Source organism: Ranitomeya imitator, chromosome 6 (assembly GCF_032444005.1).
Source record: "Ranitomeya imitator isolate aRanImi1 chromosome 6, aRanImi1.pri, whole genome shotgun sequence".
Lineage (NCBI taxonomy): Eukaryota > Metazoa > Chordata > Amphibia > Anura > Dendrobatidae > Ranitomeya > Ranitomeya imitator.
Window position 1 is genome coordinate 522,701,893 of NC_091287.1, and position 22,930 is coordinate 522,724,822.

A 22,930-nucleotide genomic window follows, 5' to 3' on the forward strand; every position below is an offset into this window, starting at 1 on the left:
TACTGCCCCCATATCTGTGCCCCATATAGTGCTCTGCACCGTTCATACTGTCCCCATATCTGTGCCCCATATATGCTCTGCACCGTTCATACTGCCCCCATATCTGTGCCCCATATAGTGCTCTGCACTGTTCATATTGCCCCATATCTGTGCCCCATATAGTGCTCTGCACCGTTCATATTGCCCCATATCTGTGCCCCATATAGTGCTCTGCACCGTTCATATTGCCCCATATCTGTGCCCTGTATGCTCTGCACCGTTCATATTGCCCCCATATCTGTGCCCCATATAGTGCTCTGCACCGTTCATACTGCCCCATAGATGCTCCACATAAAGCTCTGCAATTGCTGCTGCTGCAATAAAATAAAAAAAAAAAAGCCATACTCACCTCTCTTGATTGCAGCTCCCGGCGTCTCGTTCCGGCGTCCGGTCCCGGCGTCTCTCTGCTCTGACTGATCAGGCAGAGGGCGCCGCGCACACTATATGCGTCATCGCGCCCTCTGACCTGAACAGTCAGAGCGCAGACGCCGGGAAGATGGAGGCGCCGGGAAGATGGAGCGGCGCCGGGAAGTTGGAGCGACGCCCGGCGGCTGGAACGGGGACAGGTAAATATGACATACTTACCTGCTCCCGGCATCCCGCTCCCTCTGCCTGTCCCACGGTCTTCGGTGCCGCAGCTTCTTTCTCTATCAGCGGTCACCGTTACCGCTGATTAGAGAAATGAATAGGCGGCTCCACCCCTATGGGAGGTGGAGCCGCTTATTCATTTCTCTAATGAGCGGTCCCACGTGACCGCTGATAGAGGAAGAACTGCAGCACAGAAGACCGTGGGACGGCAGGGGGAGCGCCAGGATCGCTGGGACTAGGTAAGTATACCTCAGCGCCCTCACCCGCCAACCCTGCCACCCACCTTGACTCGAGTATAAGCCGAGAGGGGCACTTTCAGCCCAAAAATTTGGGCTGAAAATCTTGGCTTATACTCGAGTATATACAGTAGTTTATTAGAAACATTTACAAACTTTATGTTTGCAATAAAGCAATCATAGAAAAACAAAAGGATAAGAGAAGAGATCGTTGCCTTGCACAAACAAGAAAAAGGATCCAAAAAGATGCATTGAATGTTCCAAGAGATACTGCTGGAAGAAGAGTTCATAAGTTTCAAAATAAAGGACAAGATAAAAAACATTAAGCGACTTCAAAACACCTGCAGCAAGATTGGGTGGCTGCAATATTAATGCTGAAGTTCTCTTTGTTACATTTCCAAAGCATACAGAACTACTAATTCAAAAGCATGAGAAAAGTCTGCTCCAATATGCTAAAAACTATATACATAACCATGGCCGTATTTAGAGTTTCTGCTGCCCTAGGCATTTTTAGTGCTGCCTCCCCTTTGGTGAGTATGACACTATCGGCAGTGACTTTGGCAAGAATCACTGATGTGAAAGTCGCCTTTTGCAGCAGATCGGGCAGTTTTTCTGCATCTGCCGTGTAACGGATCACTTACAGCAACACTGCGTTCGACCTCATTCATTCCCTATGGGATTTGCGGCACTTGCCGTGATCTGGCAAATGTGGTATCATACCTCCCAACTTTTGAAGAAGGGAAAGAGGTATAAAGTTTGCGGCGTGCGAACTGCGCCACCGCAAATTTTAGGCCACACATCTGACCACACCCGTTTCACAACTAGTCACACCCATATCCACATCCCAACCACACCCAATTAGCATTGCTGATCACACTGTTTCATAAACTTTAATTATAAACAAAAAAAATTATGGCCACACAGTGCTCCATACTTTATAATGGCCACACATGATGCTCAATACTGTATAATGGCCACACATGATGCTCAATACTGTATAATGGCTACGCAGTGCACCACATACTGTATAATAGCCACACATGATGCTCATACTGTATAATGGCCACACATGATGCTCCATACTGTATAATGGCCCCACATGATGCTCAATACTCTATAATGCCCCCCTCCCATCTTGTATGCATGGCTCATATCCCCCCTCCTGTATGCATGGCTCATATTCCCCCCTCCTGTATGCATGGCTCATATTCTCCCCCCTCCTGTATGCATGGCTCATATTCTCCCCCCTCCTGTATGCATGGCTCATATTCCCCCCTCCTGTATGCATGGCTCATATTCCCCCCTCCTGCATGTATGGCTCATATTCTCCCCCCCTCCTGTATGCATGGCTCATATTCTCCCCCCTCCTGTATGCATGGCTCATATTCCCCCCTCCTATATGCATGGTTCATATTCTCCCCCCTCCTGTATGCATGGCTCATATTCTCCCCCCTCCTGTATGCATGGCTCATATTCCCCCTCCTATATGCATGGTTCATATTCTCCCCCCTCCTGTATGCATGGCTCATATTCTCCCCCCTCCTGTATGCATGGCTCATATTCCCCCCCTCCTGTATGCATGGCTCATATTCTCCCCCCTCCTGTATGCATGGCTCACATTCCCCCCCTCCTGTATGCATGGCTCATATTCTCCCCCCTCCTGTATGCATGGCTCATATTCTCCCCCCTCCTATATGCATGGCTCATATTCTCCCCCCTCCTGTATGCATGGCTCATATTCCCCCCCCTCCTGTATGCATGGCTCATATTCCCCCCCTCCTGTATGCATGGCTCATATTCCCCACTCCTATATGCATGGCTCATATTCCCCCCCTCCTGTATGCATGGCTCATATTCCCCCCCCCCTCCTGTATGCATGGCTTATATTCTCCCCCCTCCTGTATGCATGGCTCATATTCCCCCCCTCCTGTATGCATGGCTCATATTCCCCCCCTCCTGTATGCATGGCTCATATTCCCCCCCTCCTGTATGCATGGCTCATATTCCCCACTCCTATATGCATGGCTCATATTCTCCCCCCTCCTGTATGCATGGCTCATATTCTCCCCCCTCCTGTATGCATGGCTCATATTCTCCCCCCTCCTGTATGCATGGCTCATATTCTCCCCCCTCCTGTATGCATGGCTCATATTCCCCCCCTCCTGTATGCATGGCTCATATTCCCCCCCTCCTGTATGCATGGCTCATATTCCCCCCTCCTATATGCATGGCTCATTGTTGTGAATTCTGTGGCAGAGCTCCCTCCTGTGGTCACAAGTGGTACTTCGGCTGATTCTCTCTGTGAGCTTCTGTTGGTGGAGGGAAGTGGTACTGCGGCTTCTGAGTTTCCTCCCTCAGGTGATCTGGTGAGGTCGTTAGGTGCTTCTCTACTTAACTCCACCTAATGCTTTGATCCTGGCTTCCTGTCAATGTTCCAGTGTTGGACTTGCTTTTCCCTGGATCATTCCTGTGGCCTGCTGCTCTGCATAGCTAAGTTCTTCTTTGCTATTTGTTTGCTATTTTTTCTGTCCAGCTTGTCTAATTTGTTGCTGGAAGCTCTGGGACGCAAAGGGTGTACCTCCGTGCCGTTAGTTCGGTACGGAGGGTCTTTTTGCCCCCTTTGCGTGGTTTTCTTTAGGGTTTTGTGTAGACCGCAAAGTTACCTTTTCTATCCTTGATCTGTTAAGAAAGTCGGGCCTCACTTTGCTGAATCTATTTCATCTCTACGTTTGTCTTTTCATCTTAACTCACAGTCATTATATGTGGGGGGCTGCCTTTTCCTTTGGGGTATTTCTCTGAGGCAAGGTAGGCTTATTTTCTATCTTCAGGCTAGTTAGTTTCTCAGGCTGTGCCGAGTTGCATAGGCAGAGTTAGGCGCAATCCACGGCTGCCTCTAGTGTTGTTTGGAGAGGATTAGGGATTGCGGTCTGCAGAGTTCCCACGTCTCAGAGCTCGTTCTATGATTTTGGGTTATTGTCAGATCACTGTATGTGCTCTGACCGCTATGTCCATTGTAGTACTGAATTGCCTTTCATAACAGCTCATATTCCCCCCCTCCTGAATGCATGGCTCATATTCCCCCCCCTCCTGTATGCATGGCTCATATTCCCCCCTTCCTGTATGCATGGCTCATCTGTCAACCCCCCGCTCCCACTGCTGCTCCCACTCCCATCTTGCATGGCTCAGCTCCCTGACCTCCTTCATCCCCCCGTCCCCCCATCCCTCATACTCACCTTTCTTTCCCACATCGCGCGGCCGCACCGAACATCCCTCTGGCTCTGTCCCGACTCCCGGCACAGCACCTTCTTCCTGTGTGAGCGGTCATATGGTACCACTCATTAAGGTCATGTAGGTGTGCAATATTTATTCAATCAAGTACCAGGAAATCCTAGAAGAAAACATAATGCCTTTTGTGAGGAAGCTGAAGCTTTGGTGTCATTGAACTTTCCAATAGGACAACGATCCCAGGCATACCTCAAATTCCACCATAGCTTGATTTTAGAATTAATCCTGAGTCTGGAGTTGCCATCAAAGTCACCTGACTCGAATTCATTAGAAAATCTTTGGTTGTATCTGAAAAAAGGTGATGGAAGCATGGAAATCCAAAAATAATATTCAGGTCGAGCCCATTGCTTACTAGGAATGATGTTGAATTCCTTAGAACCATTGTCAGGAGCTGGTATCTGGCTGCATGTCACTTTTGTAGCGGGTTATAACATCCAGAGGGGTTCTACTAAGTACTAAAGACACTTGTCATGAATAGGTTGACTAATTTTGAAACTAGTCTTGTTAGCAAAAGTGGTGTTTTTGGCTGAACTTGTTGAAACGATTTGATTGGTTTATTGCAATCAACAGAAAGTTTGTAAATATAGTTAACAAACTTAATTTGCAATGAAGGTTGGATATTTTTATTGCAATTTTGGATTTGCCATAACCAAGTTTGCCTTCTCCCCAGTCCCATAGCAGTTGAAGCTTTATCTCTGTGTTCTTCTCCTCTTAAGTTGCTATAGTTTTAATAACTAGGTGCCATCTACTCCCGTTATCTTCTTCTCCAACAGATTGAGCAGTTGTTTGCTATGATTTATGGAATATCAGTGTCATATTTTTGGGTATTTGAGGACGCGGACTGAGACAAATCTGTTCCTTCGAGGTGTCATTCTTCGAGAAGTGTCTGTAATCCTTTAAACGCAGATAAACTCTGTTCTTTGCGGTAAACCACTTTACTTTTCACAACATGGCTCTTCAATGGATGACTTTATTTTTTGTTACCAGAAGACTTCAATCAGAGAAGAGCCTCGGCGGCTGCCTGAACCTGCACCTCTACGAGGATTAGCCAGTACAAACCATTGTGCGTAAGAGACAACAGTGACTGGTTCTGAAATGGACGGATTAGGAAAGCTGTTCAATGGACTCGTAGGACCACATTTCTTTTTTATGCATGTTAATTTTGCCCCCTTTTTGTGGATTTTTTTTTAAATCAGATTTTCAGCCCTTATAAGATTTACTTCCACTCTCTGATTTTATTTTGTGTTGTTTTTATTATGTGTGTAACTAAATGTCTATAAATCCTAGAGGAAAAAAAATCACTCTAAACGTTGCCATAAATATCAACGGGTGCGGACAATTGCTTACAAAAAAAATATCATGTGGCCTGTCAATCATCAGACAAAGAACAGGATTAATACTATCAGAAGTGGATTAGCCCTTGGGATAAGAATTATTACCAAGACTGAACTTAGGCTTGTAACCTTGAGGGTGATTAAGATCATGTGAAGATCTTTTTTTTTTTTTTTTTTTTAGTTCTATAGTTGCATTAACTTTTATTTTGTTAACTATCACGGTAAGAAAAAAAATAATAAAGAAGTGGTTAATTCACATCATTTACATGGAGAGAGAAAAAGTGTTTTCATTATCAGTATCGGAAAGGCTTCTTTACAGAAAAAGTAGTTAACCGTCAATGGGGAATGATCAACTACAGGAGATCCCAAAGAAAAAACAAAGGACTAAAGTTAAAAAAAAAGGTCTAAATATTTTTCTTGTGATTGTGACTAATGTTATGTAACTATATGATGAACAAGGATCTAGAATGATGTTAAAGGAAATCAATCACCGCTCCCCATTCCTGAGTCATCTGTTTTAAGTAAGAAAAGTTTTTAAAGTAATAATTTTTTCTTAAAACTTTGTGTTGTGCTGTTTCTCTGTTATTCCTATTAGAAATTTATGACAACTGGGTGTTACCAATTGGAGGCGCACAATTTGACACTTTCCAATTAATGTTGACAACAGAAGACTATGCAGGGATACATCCCTTTGATAAGTAGAAAGGTAGGAATTGGAAATGTATTCCTAGTTTTCTAAGAGGCAAGTAGAAAGGAAGAGGACAGGAACCTTAACAACGCCTATTGGATGTAGCAATCCTAAAAGTAAAAAGCAACCCACCCTTTTGAAGGGCCGAGCCACATGCCTTTGGATAAAAAGCCAAAGCAGAAAAACTCCTTTTTGAGACTCTTGTTTGGGGTATTTACAAATCATCAGTGCAAAGCAGGAGAACTGGTTTGGCTGGGTGACAAACCTCTGATAGGGAGTCTATGTTCACATCATGTTTTATACTTCTGTAATTACTTCCATGGAGCTTTTGTCTGAAGCCCTAGAAAACAGGCGCTGACGAGGCCATTGACTGTAATGATGCAGACGGAGTCACTGTGTGATCTGTCAGACATAATTTTCAGCCATATTGGCCTATTTGTGGTGTGATTCAGTCAATCACGTCTTGGTGCCCATTTCAAATAGGTGAAAAAGACTGAAACTGGTGTCTGATAAATCACACAGTGACTTCTTCTGCATCATTACAGTCAATGGCCCCATCAGTGCATACGCCCCAATCCTGTCCTCCATAGCCTCAGACTTAGGCCTGGATGGAGCCACTAACTTGAGGGTAAAACTCAATATGAACACAGCCTATGACGTAATAGCAGAGGAACAGCACGATGCAAGTTTGAAAAAAGATGCTCCACAATTGGTTCATTATGGGGAAGGCAAGTTTTTACTTAAACAGTCGTAACAGGGGAGCAAAGAGGTTCCTTGTAAAAGTTAACCTTGATGTTTGAGTATGTATTTTCCAGTGTAAAACGTACTACAGGTAATCATCATCTTTCCAGATAAACATATTGCTAAGTAAAATCCAAGATGGATTTGCATCACTGAACAGAAAATATATTCCGGACAGTTCCGAGGGAAACAATAAACTGCAATTGGCCATTTTTCGAACATAGAAGTTTAGCTGTTCTACCTGCTCTGAACGCTCAGAAACCTCTAGACAAATGCAACTGTTATGTCTGTCCTAGATCGTAGGCTCAATAAGACTACCTCAGACAGACTTGACACGAGCCACTCCACTTGGCAGCTTCCAGAAGAACCCTGGCCTTCACCATTTACAAGGATCTCTTCTTAGAAAGGGGTCTATTGGATTGCTTCCACAGAAGAGCTGCAGTCAAGGGGAGCAAACCACAAGCAAGAGAATGATGAGGTATCCGGGTCAGAACTAGGAGGTTGGTGTAGGGACTAAATTGTAAAGAAGAAGAATAGTCGTAAAACGACCCAAAGTCAAAATCAAGAATGTCCAGTGGTAATAAAACAAAGCACACAAGTTGACAGAAGCAAGTCAGATTATAACTGGCAGTGGACAGAAGAATTTCAGGAGCTTAAATAGCTTGCAGCCCTATGCAGGAGATACAACAGGGAGAAAACACTGACAGAAGTTAACTCTATATCTCCCAACCAGGACTGAACTATAACTCCCAGAGGACACAGGACTAGTACTGTTGCCCACATCTCCCACAACAAGAGGGCGGTGCTGACCGATGACAGAAGCAGAAACAGTGAGGGCAGGCACTGATACAGATGTCACAACACTCAACTGAAGTCCAGTTACATGTTATCATAAATGGTGTTCATGAAAGTTTTTACTAAACACTCTTTCATTCCACAGGGAAACAAAGCCAATTCTAATAATGTTGGACTCCACTGCTAAGCCAATTGGTAGCTTTGGACTAAAAATTTTACAATTACGATGCAATCTGGAAACTGTTTATAGAAGAGATGATGAGAAACACATGGAAGACAAGATGCCAAGGAGGTGGAGGTTTCTCTACATTTTTGTATGTGTAGTTAAGAATTTGGTGAGAGGTGCAAACACATTTCCAACTATTATCCAATTACTAATCAGCCTTAGCTGCCCTGAACCATGATATCAATATCAAGACCTAGAGTTAATTCCTATAGAGATATAAAGGAGGCAACATCGTAGGAAGAACTGTAACAAAATTCTACTTGCAAAAGGTGAGTCCCGTGTACCACTCTGTTGTCCTATGCTACTATGAACTCAGTCGAGGGGTTCAAGAGAGGCTTGGATGTCTTCCTGGAGTAGAACAATATTGTATCATACAATTATTAGGTTCTGTAGAAGGACGTAGATCTGGGGATTTATTATGATGGAATATAGGCTGAACTGGATGGACAAATGTCTTTTTTCGGCCTTACTAACTATGTTACTATGTTACTTGGTGCAACCCTGCACAAGGTTGCAGCAATACACAGAAATCCAGGGCACCAGATATTTTCCTTTTGGTAACTTTATTAGTACAGAAAAATCACAACGTTTATGGCCTTGCACGGCTTTTATCAAGCCATTTCTCTCTTTTCTATGGCTTGATAAAGGCCCTGGCCGCCAGAATGTTGTGATTTTTCAAAGTAGAGTAACCAAAAGGAGGACGTCTGGAGTCCTGGTTACAGGATTTTTCATTATCAAATTCGACAACATTTCTCAAACAAGGGCTTTACAAGGATTTTTTTTTTAAAAAAGGGGAAAAACAAATATTTTTGAATTATCTATTACATCAAGAATTTTGGAACTTTTATTTTAGAAGAGTGATAGATGCCACAAGCTATCGACGCTTACATTTTTGCGGGTGGTAGAGACGTCAGGAGGGTTTTTGAGTTTTGTTTATGTTTTTGTTCCTTACTTTTTACTTTGATACCATAGCGGTGATGTGTAGCTGATTTATTCCCTGTTACACAATGTCTGTTTGGTACGTTTCCTTCACACAGCTTAGAAATGATTTTAGGCCTGTCATATAGTCATTGTGTTCTGGATTTGAGATACAGCATGATACAAAGTACAGAAAGCCATCCATCAATGCCTGCTCGCTAAACTACAAACCCCACTTTGCAGCATGGAGCAATGATCTTTAAATGACCCCTGCAGCTATTTTGTATATCATTTTGAGGCATTCGTGCAAATAACAAATGGATGACATAAAATGCAGCTTCCTAAACTATAAGCCCGATCTGTGATTTATTAATTCATGGCAGTAAGAACTTAAACTATGCAAATTATTGTAAATCATCTAAAAATAATGGGAAAAAAAAACGGTTTAAAAGTGGAAAATTTTTGCCAGTTTTGCTTTTCCCATAAATGTATTAATTTATTTATCTTTATCGAAAAGACAAGAGGCTATACAAAGCACAAAGTGATTGCATCGTTCACGTGAATGGTCCCCTTGTGAGTTCCATCCGATTCCTGTTTTGAAGCCAAGAAAATAATTTCACAATGTGCTTATTTTTACCAGTGACATAAAGCTTGTGGGCGTGGGCTACATTACAAAATCTCCAACAGGTCTCCCAACTATTCTTCTCATATGGGCCAAGGGAATCATTTGGGTCCCCCAAGACTCCAACACCCGGGTGGGACTGCCACCCCTGCATTCACTTTAGTGATGCCCCAGCTGGATATTAAGCCAACCACGTATTCCCCTACCTGCTGTGGGCCATCAGAACCCAGTGAAGTCAAGAGGGGTTCAAGCTCTCTTTTGAGGACCAGCCATTGTGTCGTGTGATTCTCCATTCTATTCTCCACTTATGTTGACCAACATGTTGTACTGCCATATTGTACTCCATATAGTACTTCACATGCATAGTAATATTGGGATCGACGTATCAAGCAGTTTTAGCTTTAGTTGAACAAAAGACCATTCTTTTTTAATCTGAGCCATTGTATCCAACAAAGGATCAAAACGTGACCTAACTTCGTATTTATATCATAACCTTTAAACGGGCAAAAGTCATATAACACTGTAGTAACATAATGTAGGTGTCTTGGACCAAACTTGTTTTTTTATAGACATTTTCTGTATGGAACATTCCTAGTATTTGTGACTCCTCGACCATTGACTCATGGACAGAGTGAAGTTCTACCTGCTTCTTAATAATTTAAAGGTTGAACATTGTAATGAATAGATGTCTAATTTATCCCACATAGTGATAAAGAAACAAGACAGAAGTAGAATCGACGCCTTCGAAATGTGGTGCTGGAGAAGAGTGCTATCAATACCATGGATGATAAGAAGAACAAACAAATCAATTTTGGAACAAATCAAGACAGTCCTGTCACTCAAATCTGTTAGAACAGCACCGGCGCCCTTGCACGTGTCCCCTTCCTTCCCCTGCAGGGATGCTGGAGTGTTCACTTACCCGTCTGCAATCCCTTGGCGTCTATCCCCTATCAGGACCTGCGCATGGCATGCAGATCTCCTGGGAGTGCAGTCTTTGCCTCTTAAATGGCCAGTGTGCGTTCTACTTCTACTAAAACGTCCCCATTCAATAGCTTGGAGATATCTGATATATAGGGCACCTTCACCTATTGGGATGTGCCTTAACAACTTTAACTAAATAGAGTATTTTTGCTTCTTGATTGTAAGGTCTGCACCTGTTCCAGTCCAACCTGCTGTTCTTATACTCGAATCCAACCTATCTGCGCCTAGTCCTGATTCTGATTCATTTGGTCCTCACCTATGCTGCTAACCTCATCTGCCCAGTCAGATCTAGCATCTGTGAACATGCATCTGTGATCCTGTACGTGTAGCTGTCCCGTTTTCTTGTACCAGTCCTGCTTGTGCCTAACTCCGCACTTGTCTACCAGCCATGCCCTACTGCTAAACAGTTCATGGTCGATCCTACTTCCCTGTACCCTTGGTCATTAGCTGCCATGGCTCCATGGATCTGTCCTGGAGTGTCATCTGTTGTCCTCTTTGGTTCAAGTCAAACCACACCATCAGGGGCTCTAGTGAAGAACTAGGTCATCTCTTTGTTATGTCTTAACAGGCTCTCCCCAGACCGTGGCACAATGGTTCCACAAACCATGTGTAAAACAGTTTACTAAGGCTATGTGACCCACTGACTCTCACATCCCTACAGTCTCAAACCTATACTACGAGATGAGATGAACTGTCAAAAAGATCAGTAAGATAAGATCTTATATCACCTACGGACTGTTAATACCCGCCTGGATGCATTAACATTAGCAGTTGCATCTGCCACGGCAACCTCAGCAGTAATCTACCAGTCCACAAGTCACGCTTCAAGTCGTATACCCTGTCTGTCTACACCACCATGTTTTGACGGGGATCCAAAGCAATGCCGAGGTTTTATAAACCAGTGCTCGCTGCACTTTGAACTGGTGGCCAACCAGTTTCCTTCCAATCGGGCGAAGGAAGCCTTTCTAATGTCCCATCGTGGAGGAAAGTCCCTTGTCAATCCCTTGTGGGAAAGAGAAGATGCGAGAAACTCAGACCTGCAGACCTTCCTGGAACCAGGCCGAGTTATTTCTGCTGCCTTATCTTTCCTTAGACTACGTCAAACCAGTCTGTATGTAGGCCAATAAGCAGCCAGTTTCCATACCCTTGGCTGCTTCTGATCTCAGCTTGAATAACAAGGCACATGTAGTTGAATTCTGGGAGGGATTGTCTGGAAGGATGAAGGATCAGCTAGCAGGCAGAGACAATCCTACTACATTGGATGATCTAGTTTCCCTGGCCATCTGAATTGACTTCCAGTTCCAGGAGTGCCCCCCGAGAAACAGTGCATGAAACAAAACCGCTTCATTTGGCCCCATAATTCCGAAGACTGCTCACTCCTCAGAGTACCACCTCCACAGCATCTCTAGAACTTATGCAAGTCGACAATGTGGAACTGGCTGAACAGCAACAGGAAATCCGTCGAGTCAAGGGCTTGTGCTTCTATTGTGGTGAAACCGGTCCCAAGAAGCTGGAAAATTCCCCAGCCTATGGCCATTAGGCGAGGCCACCTTGGGCGAGAGCAATTCTTCTCCGCTATTGATCCTGACCATGAGACAGCATATCTAGATTCCGGTGAGGCAGGGAAGTTCATACAGGAAGCATTGGTAGATTGCTAGCAGATCCCCGTTCAACTACTCCAAAATCCGTTGCTGGTGTCATCTGTTGATGGGAAGCCCTTATCCGAAGCTCTTTGGCAGGTCACTGACCAAGTAGAGCTCCAGATAGGAATGCTGCACACTGAGAAGATAGCTTTCTATGTGCTTCCTAGTCTTTCTCACCCACTTCTCCTGGGTCATCTGTGGCTCCGCATGCATGAAACCATACATGACTGGAGATCCGGAGAGGTGCTTCACTGGGGTCAGTTTTGTCATGAGATGTGTCTTGTACCTGTGAGATTGGCCCAGCCACTGGTAGACACTCTAGCCATGTCCGAGGTTTCATTCAGAAATTCTGTTCTCCAGCTGAAACCGGCATCTTCTTTGTAAAACAAAAAATCACGGGACCCTTCGACTTTGCATCTATTATGGGGTCTCAATCAGATCATGGATTTCGGAGTTGTTCGACCACCTCAGTGGTGCTAGGATCTTTACTAACCTGGATCTGAGTGGAGCATACAATCTAATATGGATACATAAAGGAGGTGAACGGAAGGCAGCTTTCAACACCTGGGAAGGTCATTATGAATACCGAGTTATGCCATTCAGTATCAGCAATGCCCCAGCTTTCTTCCAAGAGTTTATGAACAGCATCTTTTGAGACTTCCTCTACAATTGTGTCGTGGTTTACCTGGACGATAACTTGGTCTTCTCTTCAGGTTTGCTCTCTCATAGTTCACCAAGTCCTGCAGCAACTCAGACAAAATTGCCTGTACACTAAATTTGAGAAATATGTGCTTAAACAATCTTCTGTCCCTTTCATTGGTTATATCATCTTGAACACAGGCTTGGAGATAGAACCGGAGAAAGTGTCTTCCATCCTCAAGTGGCCACATCCTGATGGTGTTAAAGCTATCCAGCGATTTATGGGATTTGCCAACTACTACCATCAATTAATTCTGCATTTATCATATTTCCTTGAACATGATGAGATGTTGTCTTAACAGAAATGGCATCATCTGGGTTAGGAAGCTACTTCCCTTGTGGGGTTCCATCTCTCGTCTGGGAACCATAACTCAATTCTTTTCCTTGGATATGATAAGATGGGGTCCTACCAAAAATGGAATCATCTTTGTTAGCGCACTGCTTTACTTATGAAGCTCCACCTCAAGTTTGTGAACCCCAGCCCTACTTCATTTCCTTTGGCTTGATAAGATGTGGTCCTACCAGAATAATTTTCACTTGTGCAGCTTCACTTCAAGTTAGGGAGTCTTAGCCATTACAACCCTTACAGACTGGTCTTGGCCATGCTACACTATAGTCCAACAAGAATCAGCCTAGATTGGCTGATTGGACTTGGACTTGGATTTGGATTGCCAAATTCCTTCTCTTGTGAAGCTCCAACTGCCCGAACTTAGGAACCTTAGCCTAATACAGTTGCCTTGGGCATGAAATGACAGAGGTCTTGAATTGTAATATTGCTTCACTTGAGAAGCTGCACCTACCAAACTTCTTTAGACAACATTTTACTAAATACAAGAAGTGGATTTGTACTCACTTTTTGCAACTTTTTTTCTCAGCTTAATAACTTTTTTAATGATCCTTTTGACTTCATAGGTCCACAAGGGCTATAAAGCAGCTGTAGATAGGAGAACATGGGTTGTCCCTACAGCTGGCTACAGAATTATCTATTTTGGCATCAATTATTTCAGGTAGTTCCTGGAGAAGAGATGCACATATAATTAAGGTAACTCTACTAGAAAGATGAAGATTTAATTAGCACCTTGTATTTTACACTCTTTTTTAGGCCTCATTAAAAATAACTTAAAGTGTCCATGTCAGTTGTTTGACAGCAATTATATTAAATCTAATTGAAGCCAAAATCTGAAGAAACTGCAAAATGTCACCAAAGGACTTCTGTGATTTATTAGTACAGTCCATAATCGACAGTGACCTCCATGGCCCTTGATAACGTAAATCAGCCATGGACCACACAAATATACTAAGGAACCTTCTGAGTTGTGAAACAGGCCATTTATAAAGCTACCGATATTTAGAAAGTATTTCTATATTGTATGATCCACGATCATTACTCATATTTCCAATTCGCAATGTAGCAGAAAAGCATAGCGGCAAACATTGCTTAGTGGTAGAGTGATTTCTTTGCTTTTGTTTTTAATTTTGACATTATTTTTTTTTATATTGACATTGATTGGAAAATAAAAAAGTTATAGCCTTCAAAGAGTAAAGATTTTTGTGTATATCTAATATATAAAGCTGAATGTGTGTATGTCCGGGATTGGCATCTGCACCGTCGCAGCTACAGCCACAAAATTTTGCACAGTCACACCTCTGGACCCGGAGAGCGTCATAGGCTATGTTGTGAGGCGGAAATTTTAACCCCGCGCGTTCCAATTCACCAAACAATTTTGCCCCTATCTACATAATGGGGAAAAAGTGAAAGAAAAAGTGTTGGAGGCAAATTGACAGCTGCCAGATGTGAACAAGGGTGACTTAAAGAGTGAGAGCAATGGCGCCAAAGAATGTATACCGTACAGTTGCTAAGGTGGGGCCCCGACATGGGAAACTCACCACACACGGGGATATGAACACACACACAAAATGCGCCACACACTACCATGTGCTTGAACACATATACCACCCTCAGCACACATTTCACCACACAGACACCAACCTCGCCACATAAAAGTCGAAACACAAAAGTCGCCGCTCAAAACTCGCCATGTGCAAAACTCGCCACATGCAAAACTAGGCTCACGCAAAACTCGCCACGTGCAAAACTCACCTCATGGAAACCTCGCGACACGCAAAACTTGCACACGCTGAAAAATTGCCACATGCACAAAAGTTGCAACACATGCAAAAGTGGCCTCACACAAAACTTGCACATACTCAAAACGCACCACACATAAAACTCACCACGCGCAAATCTCGCCATGCGCAAAACTTGCTGCACACAACTTGCTACACTAAACTGTCACATGCAACTCGACGCACAAAAAGTTGCTACACGCATGTCGCCACACAAAACTCATCTCACAAAAGTCGCTACATGCATGTCGCCTCATGCAACTCAACACACACAACTTGACACTTGAAACTCGCCCTAAAACACACACAAGTCTGGTATCATCCTTCAAAAACAAAATCTGATTAATAAGCAGGCAAACTACAAGAGCAACAAATGTACCATATAGGAAATACGGCAGCTGTCAGTCACATGACCTGTCTATTATGTGTATGTGTGAGCTAATATATACTGCCTGGGGAGAGGGCGTCCTGTTGGCTGGGGATTTATCAGGCTGCCAATTTAGCTTACAAATACTGAGGTAAAAATACTGAACAAATAACGTGTGAACGCGGTCTAATACAGGAGGAGATGACATACAGATATACAGTATACTATATACAGGGGTGTTGACACACAGATATATACTATATACAGAAGAGATGACACACAGGTATATACTATACAGGAGGAGATGACACATAGGTATATTAAATACAGGAGGAGATGACACACACATATACTATATACAGGGGAGATGACATACAGGAGGAGATGACACACAGATATATACTATATAAAGAAGAGATGACACACAGGTATATATTATACAGGAGGAGATGACACAGGTATATTCTATATACAGGAGGAGATGACACACAGGTACATACTATATACAGGGGAGATGACATACAGGTATATACTATATACAGGAGGAGATGACATACAGGTATATACTATATACAGGAGGAGATGACACACTGGTATATACTATATACAGGGGAGATGACTTACAGGTACATACTATATACAGAGAAGATGACACATGTATATACTATATACAGGGGAGATGACACAGAGTTATATACTGTATACAGGAGGAGATGACACACAGGTATATACTATATACAGGGGAGATGACACACAGGTATATACTATATACATGGGAGATGACACACATATATACTATATACAAGAGGAGATGACACATATATACTATATAGAAGAGGAGATGACACACTGGTATATACTATATACAGGGGAGATGACACACAGGTATATACTATATAAAGGGGAGATGACACACAGGTATATACTATATACAGGAGGAGATGACACACAGGTATATACTATATACAGGAGGAGATGACATACAGGTATATACTATATACAGGAGGAGATGACACACTGGTATATACTATATACGGGGAGATGACATACAGGTACATACTATATACAGGGGAGATGACACACAAGTATATACTATATACAGGGGAGATGACACACAGGTATATACTATACACAGGGGAGATGACACACAGGTATATACTATATACAGGAGGAGATGACACAGGTATATGCTATATACAGGAGGAGATGACACACAGGCATATACTACATACAGGGGAGATGACAAACAGGTATATACCTTATACAGGAGGAGATGACATACAGGTATATACTATATACAGAAGGAGATGACACACACATATATACTATATACAGGGGAGATGACACACAGGTATGTACTATATACAGGAGGAGATCACACAGGTATATACTATATACAGGAGGAGATGACATACAGGTGCATACTATATACATGAGGAGATGACACACAGATATATACTATATACAGGAGGAGATGACACACAGGTATATGCTATATATAGGGGAGATGACACACGTATATACTATTTACAGGAGGAGATGACACACAGATATACAGTGGGGCAAAAAAGTATTTAGTCAGTCAGCAATAGTGCAAGTTCCACCACTTAAAAAGATGAGAGGCGTCTGTAATTTACATAATAGGTAGACCTCGACTATGGGAGACAAACTGAGAAAAAAAAATCCAGAAAATCACATTGTCTGTTTTTTTAACATTTTATTTGCATATTATGGTGGAAAATAAGTATTTGGTCAGAAACAAAATTTCATCTCAATACTTTGTAATATATCCTTTGTTGGCAATGACAGAGGTCAAACGTTTTCTGTAAGTCTTCACAAGGTTGCCACACACTGTTGTTGATATGTTGGCCCATTCCTCCATGCAGATCTTCTCTAGAGCAGTGATGTTTTTGGCTTTTCGCTTGGCAACACGGACTTTCAACTCCCTCCAAAGGTTTTCTATAGGGTTGAGATCTGGAGACTGGCTAGGCCACTCCAGGACCTTGAAATGCTTCTTATGAAGCCACTCCTTCATTGCCCTGGCGGTGTGCTTTGGATCATTGTCATGTTGAAAGACCCAGCCACGTTTCATCTTCAATGCCCTTGCTGATGGAAGGAGGTTTGCACTCAAAATCTCACGATACATGGCCCCATTCATTCTTTCATGTACCCGGATCAGTCGTCCTGGCCCCTTTGCAGAGAAACAGCCCCAAAGCATGATGTTTCCACCACCATGCTTTACAGTAGGTATGGTGTTTGATGGATGCAACTCAGTATTCTTTTTCCTCCAAACACGACAAGTTGTGTTTCTACCAAACAGTTCCAGTTTGGTTTCATCAGACCATAGGACATTCTCCCAAAACTCCTCTGGATCATCCAAATGCTCTCTAGCAAATTTCAGACGGGCCCGGACATGTACTGGCTTAAGCAGTGGGACACGTCTGGCACTGCAGGATCTGAGTCCATGGTGGCGTAGTGTGTTACTTATGGTAGGCCTTGTTACATTGGTCCCAGCTCTCTGCAGTTCGTTCACTAGGTCCCCCCGCGTGGTTCTGGGATTTTTGCTCACCGTTCTTGTGATCATTCTGACCCCACGGGGTGGGATTTTGCGTGGAGCCCCAGATCGAGGGAGATTATCAGTGGTCTTCTATGTCTTCTATTTTCTAATTATTGCTCCCACTGTTGATTTCTTCACTCCAAGCTGGTTGGCTATTGCAGATTCAGTCTTCCCAGCCTGGTGCAGGGCTACAATTTTGTTTCTGGTGTCCTTTGACAGCTCTTTGGTCTTCACCATAGTGAAGTTTGGAGTCAGACTGTTTGAGGGTGTGCACAGGTGTCTTTTTATACTGATAACAAGTTTAAACAGGTGCCATTACTACAGGTAATGAGTGGAGGAAAGAGGAGACTCTTAAAGAAGAAGTTACAGGTCTGTGAGAGCCAGAAATCTTGATTGTTTGTTTCTGACCAAATACTTATTTTCCACCATAATATGCAAAAAAAATGATAAAAAAACAGACAATGTGATTTTCTGGATTTTTTTTCTCAGTTTGTCTCCCATAGTTGAGGTCTACCTATGATGTAAATTACAGACGCCTCTCATCTTTTTAAGTGGTGGAACTTGCACTATTGCTGACTGACTAAATACTTTTTTGCCCCACTGTATACTACATACAGGAGCAGATAACACACAGGTATATACTATATACAGGAGGAGATGACACACGGGTATATACTATATACAAAAGGAGATGACATACAGGTACATACTATATACAGGAGGAGATGACACACAGGTATATACTATATACAGGAGCAGATGACACACAAGTATATACTATATACAGGAGGAGATGACATACAGGTATATACTATATACAGGAGGAGATGGCACACGTATATACTATATACAGGAGGAGATGACATACAGGTATATACTATATAAAAGAGGAGATGACACATAGGTACATAGAGGAGGAGATGACATACAGCAGGTATATACTATATACAGGGTAGATGACATACAGGTATATACTATATATAGGAGGAGATGACATACAGGTATATAGTATATGCAGAAAAGGTGACATACAGGTATATACTATATACAGGAGGAGATGACACATAGGTATATAAAATATACAGGAGGAGATGACATACAGCAGGTATATACTATTTACAGGGGAGATGACATACAGGTATATACTATATACAGGTGATGACATACAGGTGTATACTATATATAAGGGAGATGACAAACATGTATATACTGAGGGGAAAATGAGAGGTGTGAGGTGAAAATGAGGGGTGTGAGGTGAAAATGAAAAGGTGTGAGTGCAAAATGAGAGAAGTGAGGGAAAATAGTGGAGTGATCGGAAAATGACAGATGTGAGGTCGAAATGACAAGTGTGAGGGGGAAATGAGAGGAGTGAGGGGGAAAATAAGAGGAGTGAGGGGGAAAATGAGAGGTGTAAGGGAGAAAATGAGAGATGTGAGGGGGAAAATGAGAGGCATGATGGGAAAATAAGAGAAGTGAGGTGCTATAACTAACCACAGATATTTACTATGCCCAGGCAACGCCGGGCTCTTCAGCTAGTATATATATATATATATATATATATATATATAAAATTTTGTATAACTTTTATTCATTGTTTGGCGTAGAGACGGGGTGGGTGTAGGAGTTTGCCATTGCTTTTTCGGTATTGTTTTCATAGACATCTCCATGTCATAAAGGTATGGTAACTTTATTTTTTTTAGCCATTACAATAACTACAGCAAAAAAACAAAAAACAAATTTAGATTTGATTTTTCATTTGTTTCTACTTTTGCAAAATTGAAAAAAAACATTTTACAAAATTATTTGTTTCTCTGATGCTGCATTCAGAGACTCACAACATTTTCTTAATTTTTCTGGAGCTGTGTGAGGCCTTTTTTTTTTCCAAGGCAAGAAGGTTGGAACCCTTTTAGGGTATATCTGATTTTTTAATCACTTTTTTGGGAAACACGAGGTGTGGCTTATCGAAAAGCTCCACAAGGCGCCTGAATTTTGGCACTCATTTCGGACCAAAGTAAATGGTGTAGATTTAACTAGACACAGTAAAAATTAGATTTCTCAAATTGCATTAACCAGTTTGATAAATCTGCTGCATTTTAAGATGGTCTAGTTTACGACTTCACTGTCTAATTAGACCGTATTGATAAATCTGTCCAAATATATTTTACTGAAAGGGTTGTGGCAAGTGTATATTTTCTATTTATTTTCCCCATTAGTCATGGAATTTGTAATAGAAAATGGCTTTCCTGAAAGTATGTTAAATGCTTTTTTTTTTTTTTTACTCTCCCCCAACCCTGACCCTCTTTGCGATTAGAGAGATCAGTTTTAAAAGTTACACTTTTTTTTAACCAAGTATACATGTTTTTTTTACTTTCTGCCAACCCTGACCCTCCTTGTTACTAAAGAGATCAGGTTTAAAAATGACATATTTTTTATATCCACAAGAAATGCTTTTTTTTTTACTCTCCCCCAACCCTGACCCTCTTTGTGACTATAAACAGGTTTAAACATTACATTTTTTTGACCCAGTATACATGCTTTTTTTACTCTCTGCCAACCCTGACCCTCTTTATGACTAGAAAAATCAAGTTTAAAAATGACATTTTTTTGACCCATTATAAATGCTTTATTTAATTCCTCCCACAACCCTGACCCCCTTTGTAACTAGAGAGATCAGGTTTAAAAATTACAGATTTTTTTTAATCTAGTATAAATGCTTTATTTGCAACCTGCCAACCTTAACCCTCTTTTGTGATTCGAGAAATCAGTTTTAAAAATGACATATTTTTCCGTCCCAGTATAATTGCTTTTTTTTTCCTCTCCGCCAACCCTGACCCTCTTTGTGACTAAAAACATCAGGTTTAAAAATTTTGCTGTTTTTCACCTTATTTCTAAGAACACAGAAGAAAGCTCCTTCCTGGAGAAAGAGAATACGGAATCTGTGATCTTCCGTTAGGTATGATGGGAGCGCCACTTTGAAAAATACATTTGTATATTGACAAGCCAATTTTTTTTTTTTTCATATTTTTTTTTTCATTTAACTTCCCAATGATTATACTGTAATACCGATGTCAATTATCACCTGAATGGCACAAATGCAACAAAAATATTTTCTACGACTATGTCTTCTATGTCTCCAGAGTCGGAAAACTCCAGTGGAAAACAGTAGTGCTGCAGGTTTGTAAATTTTGCAAAAAAAAAAAAAAATCTGTATATTCTGCCGTCTCATTCTAAACTATTTATGTATCCAACTAGAATCGATTCAGCCGGGCAATGAGGGACACTTAGAGCCTATTTCGGCATTAGTCCCCGGTACACGCTGTAAATGTGATGCACTCGCCGACCGGTGCGGGGATACATCTGCTGAAGAGCGATGTGAAATTAAGGAGAGAATGAAATGTGTGATCTTATTTAATCACACCTGGTGCTTCAATCTTTCAATAACAGTGCCCTGCTACGCCATGTCGAATTGGGTTTAAAGGGAAAAAAAATAAGGATGGAAGATGAGTTAACCTCTTCAGCTCTCCGACTGCGAAGACGCCGGGGAAGTTCAGACGGGAAGAAAAGATCATAATTAATCGCCCATTTAATCCGATGTGAATTTTTGCGTCTTTTTTTTTATTGAGCCACTGGCATTTCTGTATAAATGGGCTTAGATTGTCTGAGCAATTAAACGCTTGATCCTCGGAATTAGACCTTTCATTAGAATCATCTCCTCGCTGGACATTTTTACCTCCAGAAATATCACGAGATTTTACAGCAGATGGCTAGGGTTAATTGTCATATTTGCTGGAGAATTGACAATAAAGACAATTTACCCCTGCAATGAAAAAAAAAAAAAAAATCACCAGCAGATATTGGTTCTAGGCTTGGAAATATTAATACGGCTGTCATTCCAGTTCCAGTAATGGGGGATAAGACAGTGGGGTAGCATGTGGTGTGGGCCGCAGGGGCTGTTGCCCTCATCTCAGAATTAACATTTTTTACATTATTTTTTATTTTTTATTATTTATTTATTAATTTTGCACCAATGAGAAGCATCTTTGCTGGTGCCAAGGATCTGCGGCAGTGCACATGCCCTAGACTCCTGTCCTGGTGCCCAGAATCTCCAGGCAATCTCCTTTGTGTATCTCGTAGTCTCATTGCTCATACAGTAAAGGATCTATAGTCTCACTGCTCGTACAGTAAAGAATATATAGTCATACTGCTTGTACAGTAAAGAATCCATAGTCTCACTGCTCATACAGTAAAGAATTTATAGTTGCACTGCTCATACAGTAAGCAATCCATAGTCTGACTGCTCGTACAGTAAAGAATCCATAGTCTCACTGCGCATACAGTAAAGGATCTATAGTCTGACTGATTGTACAGTAAAGAATTCATAGTCTCACTGCTCATACAGTAAAGAATCTATAGTCTCACTACTTGTACAGTAAAGAATCCATAGTCTCACTGCTTGTACAGTAACAAATCCATAGTCTCACTGCTCATACAGTAAAGAATCTATAGTTTCACCTCTTGTACAGCAACGATTCCATAGTCTCACTGCTCTTACAGTAAAGAATCCATAGTCTCACTGCTATTATGGTAAATAATCTATAGTCTCACTGCTCATACAGTAAATAATCCATAGTCTCACTGCTATTATGGTAAAGAATCTATAGTCTCACTGCTCGTACAGTAAAGAATCTATAGTTTCACCTCTTGTACAGCAAAGAATCAATAGTCTCACTGCTCTTACAGTAAAGAATCCATAGTCTCACTGCTATTATGGTAAAGAATCTATAGTCTCACTGCTCTTACAGTAAAGAATCCATAGTATCACTGCTATTATGGTAAAGAATCTATAGTCTCACTGCTCATACAGTAAAGAATCCATAGTCTCACTGTTCGTGCAGTAAAGAATCCATAGTCTCACTGCTCGTACAGTAAAGAATCCATAGTCTCACTGTTCATACTGTAAAGAATCAATAATCTCACTGCCTGAACAGTAAAGAATCTATAGTCTCACTGCTTATACAGTAAAGAATCAAACTGTATAAAACCCTCAAGTTTGGTAACCTATCTTGGTATTGTAGTTCACTCAT

At 41.8% G+C, this 22,930-nt stretch overlaps 1 protein-coding gene and 1 long non-coding RNA gene across 2 annotated transcripts in view; one reads left to right on the forward strand and one right to left on the reverse strand.

The window, feature by feature from the left end:
- Positions 1–5,723, forward strand: part of LOC138643082 (uncharacterized) — a 124,859-nt gene extending 119,136 nt beyond the window's left edge. Inside the window, exon 4 of the long non-coding RNA XR_011314128.1 lies at positions 4,922–5,723. This is a non-coding gene — a long non-coding RNA (uncharacterized lncRNA). The remainder of the gene's footprint in view (positions 1–4,921) is intronic.
- The window catches only part of SAMD12 (sterile alpha motif domain containing 12), an 803,045-nt gene that overhangs the window by 208,767 nt on the left and 571,348 nt on the right, over positions 1–22,930 (reverse strand). The gene's annotated exons all lie outside the window — the stretch shown is intronic.